Source organism: Humulus lupulus, chromosome 2 (genome assembly GCF_963169125.1).
Source record: "Humulus lupulus chromosome 2, drHumLupu1.1, whole genome shotgun sequence".
NCBI lineage: Eukaryota > Viridiplantae > Streptophyta > Magnoliopsida > Rosales > Cannabaceae > Humulus > Humulus lupulus.
Window position 1 is genome coordinate 77,609,331 of NC_084794.1, and position 9,358 is coordinate 77,618,688.

Genomic DNA, 9,358 nt, shown 5'->3' on the forward strand with positions numbered 1-9,358 from the left:
AGAATCCAACCCTTTGCAACTCCCAAGGTCTCCATATTTATAGGAGAGGGCACCTGGGGGTTGGCAAGGGGGCCATCCCGTGACCTTCTTACCCATCATGTCACTTCTGTGACATTCATGATTAATTCCTAAAACCTGACAAGTGAAGTGTGGTCTAATCAATAGGTAAGGGGGATAATGGGCCGCACGGCCCAACCCAGTCGTGGGTGCCTGAACACGCACGTTTATGCTGCGTGTCCGAGAATTCAGGGATATATCAAACATGTGATTTCTGATATATGCACGTTTACATTGCGTGGTTGACTTTATAAAGGGTCACAGTTTCCAACTCAAGCTCGTACCTCGATCTGGATGTCTTCTTAACCCGCGGTGTCTATATCTCTGACTCGGCTCCTTAGTAACCTTAGTAAGCCTTTGGATACCTCGAGCTAAAGAGGTGGGACCTGGTAACAGCAGCTCCAGGTACATGTCATCCACGTGGCCAATAAATAATTATGCCATACCTCAACTCGTTAATAGCCCGTTGGAGAATTAGGGCTTACATTTGCCCCCCAAGCCCCTGCTCGTGGCACACGACGTCATCTGGGGCCACAGTGGGGGCTTTTAGGCTTCCTTGTGGACTCTTCACATCCCGCCCATTACCCAGGCGTCGAATACGTGGAGCATCGTGGTTGGTGACGGTACGTCTTCTAAGAACCGCATTAAATGGCCTAGCCTACACTCGGTCGTCGTTTTGCCTTTCGAGTAGAGATCCTCGTATCCTACATCAAGGCAATCCAACGGTCCTCCTCACTTGGCCTCTTATGTATATAAAAGGGGTAGCCACCTTACGCATGGGCCACCCGTTCATTTGGAAATTCTCTTATTTTTTTCTTCCTTCTCAGCCTCAAAAACCCTCCCTTTCTTCCGGTTACTATTCCCATCGTTCCAGAAGTTCAGGCGCGAGAGCTCCTTTGAGGATTTGGCACCAGCAGTTTCAACAGGACTCCAACCTAGATGACCCTTTCAGCCTCCTCACAGTAAAACATTATGTAAGTTCTCCGCTTATGCATGCTTTAAGTTTCTTTTTCACTATTGCTTAGGTAAATTGTTTCTGTAGCCGCATGCAGTATCCTGCTAGTTTTTGTGGTTATGATAGGCATAGGTTTTTATTCCAGGGTATCGACCGTAGAAAAACCATTTAGGAATACGAATCAAAGGGTACACTTTCTGGGGAAATTTTCTGGGTAGAAATTTTGTAGGCCTGTTTGAAATAACCAGCTTTTAGGGTGCAAAACCGGGTAGCTTAGGGGACACGCTTCACAGGCGATTTTGCACTGTTTGCCTACTGAAACTTTCCTTCCAAGGCAAACTTTTATCCTAACCCTCCTGACACACGAATTTTGAGTAATCGGGGATCTGTTGGGAGCACAGGCGCTTGTTCATAGAGCCGCGTGGTCTCACTCTCCACGGGCTGAGATTACCTCAGCCCGTGTAAAGGAAACACTTCGCGTCAGATTCTTTCTTATGCTTAGGTCGCCTTTTCTAAATTTTCTTCTTTTGTTCGCTAGGCGACCAGATGGGACCAAAGAAGAATGCCCCTAAGAAGACCATTGGCAGCTCGTCTTCTCAGCAAGCCAAAGGAAATGAGGTGGTCATGGACTCTCCAATCCCCGTTTTCGGTCCGGCCGTGGAGCAGGAGAACAAGGTGGGGCCCAATGCTTTCTTCGAGGCCGAGAGGATCGTCTTGAAGATCACCAACCAGGGGAAAGTGAATAAGATATTCCTTTCCCACAATATTGAGACTGGGAAGGGCACCCTAAACGCTTGACCTCCCCTAGAAGGCGAGCGGAGCTGCGCGCCGCTTGATGAGGAATATGCGGCCTGGAGCGACGAGCACTTCAAGGCTGGGGCCTTCCTTCCGCTAGACCAGTACTTCATGGATTTTCTCAACTACGTGAAGCTGGCTCCTTTCCAGCTCCCCCCTAACTCCTACCGTTTGTTAGTGGGGTTGAGATATTTATTCCTGAAGCAGGAATGGGAGGTCCCCACGCCTGCGGACATCCTTTACTTTTTCTGCCTCAAGGCCAGCCCGGAGGAGAGGGGGCGAGGTGACGGGTTCTACTATCTGACCTGTTTTCCAAACACAGTTGCGGTCATCAAGCTGCCCAGCCACCCCAACGACTTTAAAGAACAGTTCTTCATGTCCAAGGGGTTTCGCAATTGCGAATATCACTATTTCAACCACCCTCGTAAGTACCCTTTGCTCTTAGCTCATAAGTTGATTATTTATTAGCTTCCTTTATTAGTTCCTAACTTAGAAACAATCATGCAGCCATTTTCGCGAGGACGGCCAAGTCTGTGACCCTCGGGGGTCAATACGAAACACTGGCGGGGTTGCCCCCCAGTGAAAAGGACTATCGCCAGCTCGTATCAGACAAGACGATGCTGGCGTGCAAGCTAATCTCCCCAGGCCAGACTCTGGCCTTGAGGAGACCGCGGGGCCTCCCTCCAGCTCACGGGATGGCGCCCATCCCCGAGGAGGAGGCCGCGGGAGAAGAAGAGGAAGAGGTGCCCCTCGTGAGGCGGAAACGGGCGTTGGAGGTCGCCCAAGAAACAGACGTGGAGAGGGCCCGGTCCGGAGCAGCAGCCGGTCCCTCTGGGCAAGGTAATCCTTATATGTTTAGGGACTTAGATAGGGCCACTGCAGACGTTCGGTTAGCTAGGTTCAATCCCAGCCAGCCTGTTCATCACCATCGAAGTGACCCAGACCGCGACGTAACCTTACTCCAATGCGTCGACCAGCTCGTGCTAGATTACGAAAGTAGCCGCCCTAGGGGCACTGTAGTCGTAGATAACACCATAGATTTTAGGTCGGTCTTTTTTGAGGAGTACGGGACCAATCTTTGGTCGTGGCCCTCCCTTCGGGAGGGTATAGTAGCTCCGGGTCTTAGGCAATACGTAGAAGAGTCTAGTCCCGAGCCAGATTCGGACCCAGAGCCTCTTCCAGCTCGCGAAGTCATTATCCTAGATTCCCTCGCTGCATCTCCGGGGCCGGTGGTCGTGACCATAGATTCCTCCTCTAGCTCGGAGGGTAGGACCCCTTTCAATATATACTTGAGATTTGTTTTCCCTTCTACTTTTGTTGTCTTGCATAAATATTTCTACTTGTATATTAATGCTTTGTCTTTGTTTTGCCAGAGGATATGTCTCAGCCCGGGAGCAACGATCTGCGAGCAATGTTCCATAGAGGGAACCCTTCCTCTGGGGCCTCCGGGCCCATGGTGAAAAAGCTCCAGCTGGCGAAGAAGGCCATCGGGAGTACCTCTAAGTCCCCTGCAAAGGGGAAAAACCAGGCTCCGGCAGCTCAGGAGAAAGTGCCTCCGCCCCCTCCTGTAATGAAGATGCCTCCTCCTCCCCCGTGAGTTCCCGACCCTGCTCGGGAAATGGAGGTGGCTTTCGGGACCTTGTCAACCACCACCCCCGAGGTGCGCGTCCTGGTGAACCCCCGGGCTCTGGAGAAGATCCCTGACGTCTTTCGGAGGACAGTCTACGAGAGGGCGAGCTACACCGTGGACCATTACTATAATGCCACCGAGAGGGACCTGGGGGCGATCGAGACAAGGAGCCTGGAGAACGTGATGGAGTCTTCATTGGGGATGGCCCTCACGGTAAGTTGGCCTTGCCATTTTCATCCCTTGCTCATTATGCATCACATGTTTGTTTTTTCCTCTAAGACAGTTGCCTTATCATCTTTTGGTCTTGCAGGACGCCTTGGCTTTCCATCAAAGCGTATTCCTATCTAGGGATCGGCTCGAGGATATGAGGGGCGAGCATCAGAAAACCTTGGCTGCCATCAAGGCTGCCCAAAAGCAGGAACAGGATGCCAAGGATGCCCTGGAGACTGCGCAAGCCGAGATGGACGCATCTCGACCTAAGTTGCAGGAGGCCGAGGCTACCAAGGCTGCCCTAGCTGCCGCGAGGGCTGAGCTCGAGGAGGCCAGGGCCGCACTGGACGCCGCGAAGGCTGAGGCCGAGGAGGCCAAGGCTGCCCTGGCGACAGAGAAGGCAGTCGCTAGCTCCTCCATGGAGGCTATGCTGTACCATTGCTAGGTCTATAACCCAGATGGTGACTTCTCCTTTCTGGGGGCGGATGCATGGGACAGCTTTCGGGAGAAGTTCAAAGCTCGCCTTCAGCAAGAGGCACCCTCCGAGACCGGGGAGACCTTCGTAACTGCCGAGCAGGAGGGCGATGTGGTGACCTCATCGGAGCAGCCTGGCGAGGCCTAGGACTTCTTTTCTTTTTACCATTCAAACAACATATTATTATTTTTTTGTAACTTTGTATGAGGTTTTCTAACCTCAAGACAACTGGCTTCATCAACTTTTTGTTTTTAATTGATTTAATTCCTTTTGCCTCAATGCATTTTGGTAAGTCTTAGTTTTTTGTTGGTGCTGTGATTGACATTTTATACTTTTCTAAGAAAAACATGCTGATCAATTTTGAACCAACTTCTGAGACAAGTCCTAGTTGCATCCTGGACATTAATTTAAAAACTTAGTTCGCGTTAATTTTCGATTAATATCTCATGCTTTTTAAGAAAAACAACGATCAATCAATTTGAATTAACTTCTAAGTTTTAGGACCTGGTTACATCCAGGACGTTAATTTGAAAGCTTAGTTCGCGTTAGTTCTTGATTAATACCTTGTACTTTTTAAGAAAAACACCGATCAATCAATTTGAATTAACTTCTAAGTTTTAGGACCTGGTTACATCCAGGACGTTAATTTGAAAACTTAGTTCACGTTAATTCTTGATTAATATCTTCTGCTTTTTTAGAAAAACACCGATCAATCAATTTGAATTAACTTCTAAGTTTTAGGACCTGGTTACGTCCAGGATGTTAATTTGAAAACTTAGTTCGCGTTAATTCTTGATTAATATCTTGTGCTTTTTAAGAAAAACACCGATGCGAAGATACCTTTATCTCGACAGGAAGGACTGCCTCACTCCCAAAATCTAGGGAGAAAGGAGTATGACCCGTAGGAGTTCGATGTGAGGTCCGGTATGCCCACAGTACCTGGGGGAGCTGATCTGGCCAGACTCCCTTGGCTTCGTCCAGTCTTTTCTTAAGGCTCGCCTTTAGTGTCTTATTAACGGCCTCGACCTGCCCATTTTCCTGGGGGTAGGCCACGGAGGAGAAGCTTTTCACAATGTTGTACCTTCCACAGAATTCGGTGAAGAGGTCGATGTCGAACTGCGTCCCATTGTCTGATACGATTTTCTTTGGCAGCCCGAATCAGCAGATAATGCTCTTGACCACGAAATTGAGGACTCTCTTGGAAGTGATTGTTGCCAAGGGTTCTGCCTCAGCCCACTTGGTGAAGTAGTCAATAGCCACCACCGCGTAACGGACCCCTCCCTTTCCAGTAGGGAGGGCGCCAACCAAGTCGATACCCTAGACCGCGAATGGCCACGGGACGAGATCATCTTGAGCTCGACTGGGGGAGCTTGGGCAACTGTGGCGAATCGCTGGCACTTGTCACATTTCTTGACGTAAGAGATCGAGTCCTTTGACAGGGTGGACCAGTAATATCCTTGCCTTAACTTTGCCCCCCAGTGTGATCTCCGCAAAAACCCTCATGCACCTCTTGCAAAATGGTCTTTACTTCGCCTGGCAAAACACATCGTAGGAGAGGCAAGGAGTGGCCACATTGGTACAATAGACCATCTACCACCGCATACCTTGGAGCCTGGTAAAGTACCCGCCTTGCGTCATTACGCTTTTCAGGTAACTTTCCTTCGGTGAGATATTCGAGGATGGGAGTCATCCAGGTCAGTCTGGCGTCGATCATCTCGACCTCCGCCCCGACTTCTTCTATGCTTGGTTTCTCCAGGAACTCTACCGGTACTAACCCCAAAGTCTCCGTCTCCCCAGAGGTAGCGAGCTTGGCAAGGGCGTCCGCGTTGGCGTTCTGCTCCCGAGGTATCTGCTCGATTAAGCCCCGTTCAAATGCGGGCAGCTCGACTTTTACCTTGGCCAGGTAAGGAACCATCTTGGTTCCCCGTGCTTGATATTCACCTAGCACCTGGTTTACCATGAGCTGGGAATCGCTGAAGCACTGAACGGAGCTGGCCTTCAGCTCCTGGGCCACCCTTAGCCCGGCCATTAAAGCTTCGTATTCGGCCTCATTGTTGGAAGCCTTGAATCTGAATCTCAACACCGAGTGGAATCTATGTCCTTCTGAGGATATCAAAATGATTCCAGCCCTGGAGCCGTTCTCATTAGATGAGCCATCTATGAAGATCTTCCATGACGCCTGGGCCGAGGTGACCTGGGGCGAATCTTCCACAGGATCTTCTCAGAATCCTGTGCATTCTGCCACAAAATCAGCCAGGGCTTGGCTTTTTATTGCAGTCCACGGAGTGTAAAAAATTTCGAACTGGCTGAGCTCAATAGCCCACTTCAACAAACGTCCTGATGCTTCAGGTTTATGCAAAACCTGCCTTAAAGGTTGATCAGTTATGACGTGTATTGAGTGGGATTGGAAATTCAGCCTGAGCTTTCGATAGGCCGTGATGAAAGAGAACACCATCTTTTCCATCAGCGGATATCGGGATTCAGCTCCGAGAAGCCTCTTGCTGATGTAATAGACTGGTTTCTGAACTCGGTCTTCTTCTCGGGCCAATACGGCACTAGCTGCATGTTCTGTAATAGCTAGGTAAAGGAAAAGAGGCTCTCCTGCCATTGGTTTGGACAATACGGGTGGCTCGCCTAAATGTGCTTTCAGGTCGAGGAAGCCACGTTCGCACTCCTCTGTCCACTCGAACTTCTTATTCCCCTAGACCAGGTTGTAGAATGGCAGGCACTTGTCGGTGGATTTAGAAATAAACCGATTAAGGGCTGCCACCCTTCCTGTCAGGCCTTGAACGTCCTTTCACGACTGAGGTGAGGGAAGCTCGCGTAATGACCTGATCTTATCGGGGTTTGCCTTGATTCCTCTAATGTTGACAATGAAACCCAGGAATTTTCTAGATGCGACCCCGAAAGTGCACTTCTGCGGGTTAAGCCTCATGTCGTATTCTCTTAGTATCTTGAAGCATTCCTCCAGGTTGGAAACATGGTTATCGGCAGTTTTCAACTTGACCAGCATGTCGTCAACGTACACTTCCATGTTCTTCCCAATCTGGTTGGCAAACATCTTGTTCACCAATCTCTGGTATGTAGCACCGGCGTTCTTCAGCTCGAATGGCATGACCTTGTAACAATAGACGTTAGTTGGGGTCATGAAGCTAGTGTGCTCCTGGTCCGCTGGGTTCATGGCGATCTAATTATAGCCCGAGTACGCATCCATAAAGGACATGAGCTCGTGCCTCGCCATGGCGTGTACTAATTGGTCGATCCTTGGCAAGGGAAAACAGTCTTTGGGGCAAGCTTTGTTCAGATCGGAGAAGTCGATGCAGGTCTGCCACTTCCCGTTGGGCTTCGGGACCAACACAGGATTGGCGACCCAGATCGGGAACTTAGCTTCACGAATAAAGCCGCACTTTTTGAGCTGGGCTACTTCTTCTTCTAGGGCTTCAGTTCGAGTTGTTCCCAGGCGCCTCTATTTATGGGACTTCGCAGGCACGCTCTTATCTAAATGGAGGGTGTGCATGATAACGCTTGGACTGATTCCCACCATGTCCTCATGTGACCATGCGAACACATCCAGGTTCTCCTGCAGGAACTTGATCAGCTCCGCCTTCCTCTTGCCACAGAGGTTTTTCCCGAGCTTAACCACTCGTGAGGGATTCTGTGGACCGATTTTTACCTCCTCGAGCTCTTTGATAGCTTAGAGCTCGGACTTATCCTCGCCTATTCTTGGGTCTATATCATCACTTAGGACAATACTTTCCCCTTCGGTCCTTTGAGGGTTTTCAATCTCAGGATTAGGCAAAAGTTCTTGAGATTCCTCATTTCTATCCTGGACGATCATCGTTAACTGCCCGGGTTTTAATTTTCCCTTCATGGAAATGCTGTAGCATTCCCTGGCAGTAAGTTGATCACCATGGACCGTGCATATCCCCGTGGAAGAGGGGAATTTCAACGCGAGGTGGCGGATGGAGGTAATGGCTTCAAAAGCTATGAGTGTAGGTCGACCTAAAATGGCATTGTACACGGCGGGACAGTCGATGACCACGAACTCGAGGAGTTTTGAGAGTGTCCGAGGTCCCTCTCCTAAGGTGATCACCAGCTCGAACGTCCCTATTGCCGCTGATCCTTCTCCAGAGAATCCATAAAGCATCATGGAGGTGGCTTTCAGCTCGGTGACAGATAAACCCATCTTCTCCAGCGTGGACTAGAATAGAAGGTTTACCGAACTCCCATTTTCGACCAGCACTCTCCTAACCCTTCGATTAGCGAGCTGCACTGCTACGACCAGAGGGTCGTTATGAGGGAACTGGACGTGGCTGGCATCTTCTTCAGTAAAAATGATTGGTTGCCTCTCCAATCGTTGCTGCTTTGGCAGATGCTGCTCGGGGACGAACTCCACTCCATTATGAGCCTTAAGTTCGTTGATGTACCTCTTCTAAGCACCTCGGCTCGTGCCATCCAAATGAGGACCTCCAGAGATTGTGGAGATTTCTCCTCCTATCACGGGAGGAGGGACGTCCTGATCTACCCGAGACCCGGGTTGACTGACCGGGACTTCCGGAGCTAGATGGCCCACGGGAACTCTATTCCGTGCATACTGAGCCAAAGGTCCGGCTCTGATGAGAGTTTTTATCTCATCCTTCAGGTGTCTACAGTCATCGGTATTGTGGCCAACGTCATTGTGGAACCGACAAAACTTGGAAGGGACTCGCTTTCCCTTCTGGTGCTTTAATGGCTCCGGCTTCTTCCAGGGGAGGCTAGCAGAATTTGCTAGGAAGATGTTTTCCCTAGAGTGGGTGAGCTCCGTATAAGTCGCGTAGACCGGCTTAAATTTTTCTACAGACTTATTCTTCTTTGGGCCGTGCTGGTTGCCCTCGCTGCTCCCCTTTCTCTTGCCTCCACCAAACTGGTTATTCTGTGTAACGATCTGGGTCGCTGTCACGACCTCCGTTCCCACTCCAGCGGGCTGCTCGGGGACCTGGCTGGTTCCTGCAGCTGAGGCTTGCACCTCCTCCAAGTTGATCCACCCCTGGGCCCTATTTAGGAATTCGTTTACAGAGCTGACTCCCTTCCTTTGTATCTCATTCCAAAGTCCCCCTCCGACAAGGATTCCAGTCCTTAAAGCCATGAGCTTAGAGCTGTCATCTGCGTCTCTGGCCCGAGTAGCGACGTTCACAAATCTGCTCAGGTAAGCCTTCAGAGGCTCATCGGGTTGCTGCCGTACGTTTGCCAGGGTGTC